The 3,668-nt window shown below is 43.9% G+C and overlaps 1 protein-coding gene across 1 annotated transcript in view; it reads left to right on the top strand.

Moving 5' to 3' along the window:
* Positions 1 to 3,668, top strand: part of fbxo16 (F-box protein 16) — a 12,050-nt gene that overhangs the window by 3,333 nt on the left and 5,049 nt on the right. The gene's annotated exons all lie outside the window — the stretch shown is intronic.

Raw genomic sequence — 3,668 nt, 5'->3', positions numbered from 1 at the left:
GATAGATAGATACTTTATTCATCCCAAAGGAAATTTTAGACATCCAGTAGCAAGACAACCATAACACAACAGACACATATGCACACATACATCACACACACATAAGAATAAAAATAAAAATAAAAATCACTCACAGAAATGCAATGACCATGACAAGGTGAGATACTATGGTAGTGCAAAAGTGAAACAGTGAAAAATATATGTAGGCATGTTAATATCCATGACTCAGGGCTCCTGGGTAGTTCACGTGGTAGAGCGCGCGCCCACATACAAAGACAGGGGTTGGGTTCCGCCCTGCGGCCCTTTGCTGCAAGTCCTTCCCCCTTTCTCCACTTTCGTGTCCAACCTGTCCTATCAAATTAATGTTCCGAAAAAGCCACACAATAAAAACATGGATGACTCAACTCTGACTTTGTGTGTACCTTGGCACAGGTGATGGCACCTCAGCCTTGGAACAACCTGCACTTTAAATCTTTAAAACTGTACATTTGTAGTTATCATTTTAGTTGTGGTTCATCTTGTTGTGGGCAGCCTTATGGCTCGGTGAATATGTGATTTCTGTGAGACGATGATGTAATCATATTGTCATTTTTAGCGTCTTTCTCATCCGTTTCATTCATTTCCTTTTATTTATTCATTTGACGTTTAAAAAGAGTACTCTTGATAAGGATACATGTACCCTTGATATATTTCTGAGTTTGAGTGCTATCATGATGAGGCATCAATCATTTTAATGATTGATTTAATCATTTATCATTTTAATAATTTATTCTTTATGGATCCCCTATGGGGAAATTACAATTTCCACACAGGCCTGAAATACACACGCATGCTCAGGTCCTATACATGCACTAATGGCGAGATGTCAGAGTGGGGGGGGATGCGACTGCTGAGCGGCCGAGGGGGGTTCGGTGTCTTGCCCTCCGGTTCCCGACCCAACTCCCTATGGACTGAGCTACCGCCACCCCCGATATCATGCATACTATATTGCATGACATAGGAGATGTCAGTCCACTTAAGAGCCCCTATGACACCCCTTTACAGCGTTATATTTGTACCATTGGGGTCTACTAGAATAAGTTTACATGCTTTGATGTTCAAAAAACAATATGTTTCTCATTGCTGCAGTGCCTCTGCCTGAAACACTGGGTGCATCTCATGGCCATGGACATGACAGGTTGCTCATTTCAAGGAGACGTTCTTACATTGAACATACTGACACCACTAACAAACACTGGTACATTAAAAAGAGGAAAAATAAAGGATCATTATAAAAAAAAACATGCAAAAATCAAACACAAAAGGGAAGGGAAGTAGTATGGTTACACCACCGCCTCATACAATACAGACAAATCCAAATGAAATGAAAAATAAATAATAAAACATAACGCATGTCTCTGCTCATTCTTCTGGGGGGCAGGCAATGTGATTTGTTCCCTAACAAAATCTAAGAAAGGTCCCCGTATCTTATTGTACTCATTTATCTAATTCTTTCAAGTTTGAGAAAATAAAGGGCGTCTTTGATCCAGTGTGTAAATGTTGGGGGATGGCTGTCTTTCCATTTGATCAGAATTATCCGTTTAGCGACGAGAGTAAGAGCCTCAATGCTATGAGATTGTGCCTTAGATTAGTTAGATGGCTTGACTCAGGTATAATACCAAGTATTAAGCCAGTTACAGAGCATGGGGAGATTGATTGTCCCAGGAAACCTGATATAGTGTTAACGACAGAAGTCCAGAAGTAGTCCAGCGTTGAGCAACACCAGAACATGTGGGTATGTGATGCACGGTTGCATTTACCTCATGTCACGGCCCTTATTTTATGTCTTCTTGACTCCTTGGTTGTTCTGGAGGGATCATCGAGGAGCTCTAGGCGAGGATGCACGAGAGCAGCCTTTCTGGAAGCTGTGCAGCTGAAGGAGTTGCTAACTACGCCAAGACAGGTGACATATTTATGTGACGCTTCAGGAAAGGACGTCTCATCCCTCTAAAACACATTTGCTCGTTGCCTTTCCCCTTCCGTGATTGGGAAGGACTAAGACGCCAGGAAAGGAGGCAAGTGGAGGACTCAAGGAGGCAATTTAAGGGCTATATCTGCATCTCACAGCCCATGAATTGCAAGAGAGGCAAGGAGCAACTGTGTTGTAGAGCAACTCCTTCAGCAGCTCCTCGCCTAGTTCCTCGATGATCCCTTCTTTGATGCTCGAGGCAGAAATAAGAGCTTTGAGACGGAGGGACAGAACAAGTTCCGGTTCAGCTGAGGACCGAGGAGTCGAGAAGTTATTGAAAAGGATGATGAGATGCAGCCTATGAGATGATGTCTGTCTGAGGTCTTGGCCAGCCTTCCTGAAAAGGCCTGATTGGCCCTGATTGGTCAGCACACATAGAAAAATGGGCTGGGTGCCCAGTGTTTTGTGTGCTACTCATGGGTATTTCCGGAGGACTCGGGCGCCCATGTGTAGAGGTTTACTCCTCGACGCAGCAGGCCCGGGTTTGACTCCGACCTGCGGTCCTTTGTTGCATGTCATCCCCCTCTCTCTCCCCTTTCATGACTTCAGCTATCATGGCAAAAACAAAGGCTGAAAATACCCCCAAAAGATGCTTAAAATAATAATAAGTGGGCTGGCATTCTCAGTCAGTGACATCAATAGAGGAATTTCAAAAGGGAGTGGGTGAGCCGCTTTAGGCGTTTGAGAAAAAGTGCTGTCTGTGGAAGAAAAAGCTTAATTTGGAGTGAAATGTTGTTTCTTTAAAGGTTTATTTCCACTAAAAAATGCTAAGGACTACAACAACAAAAAACAAGCTGGTGGAAAAATAGGCAAATATTCTCACAAGGACAAATATTGCTGTCAGTTAAAGAAGTTGATTAAGAATTATGCTGCGTTAGCCCATAAGTTACGACTTCAAGTCATGACTCACGACTTGGTAGCGTTCCAGGCAAAGTCACGACAAACCCCTCTAGCTAGGATTATCCAAAGCTGACGTTAGCTAGCGCTAGCTGATACTAGCAATTTCTAGCATATTTTGGGCTTCATTTAATAAACCGGTAGTAGTACACAATTGTACTTGTATTGTTTTGATTACAATGTGCGTAAGTACTTTAAATTGCCTATTTATGTGTATTTATTTGTTTATCTCGCTGTTAATCACCGGTGTCTGTACAAAATCAACCGGGGTCGCCCTGTTAATGCTGTAGAACAGCCGCCTGCCAATCAGAAGGTTGGCGGTTTGATCCCTGGCCCTGCTGACCCATGATACTGAACCCCAAGTTGTCCCCGAGGCTGATCCATCGGAGTGTAAATGAGTGTGAGTGTGTGATTGCTGAATGGTTCCTGTACGATGTAAAAGCTTTGAGTAGTCGTTAAGACTAGAAAAGCACCATATACAGCCCATTTACATAGGTGTGACGTCTAAAAACTGGAACTGGAGTACAACGATCTGGTACGAGTTCACGGTAGCAAGTTAGGGGTTTGACTTTCACGGGTAGATGGTTGTGTTACGAGTGCAAAATACGGCTCATCTTCTGCCCCACTTACCGTACGTACACACCGCCACCGCCACCGCCACGCCATGGACGCTTGTCAAAAAGTACGGGAAGCTTTGTGACGCTATGGCCGCTCTGACGTGGCGGCGTTTTCTGTTCGACCGGGAGAAGCACACGCAGCCACG

The sequence above is a fragment of the Etheostoma spectabile genome, chromosome 18, assembly GCF_008692095.1.
Source record: "Etheostoma spectabile isolate EspeVRDwgs_2016 chromosome 18, UIUC_Espe_1.0, whole genome shotgun sequence".
Lineage (NCBI taxonomy): Eukaryota > Metazoa > Chordata > Actinopteri > Perciformes > Percidae > Etheostoma > Etheostoma spectabile.
Note: the sequence above shows the minus strand (reverse complement) of the source record. Positions and strands in the feature narration are given on the sequence as shown.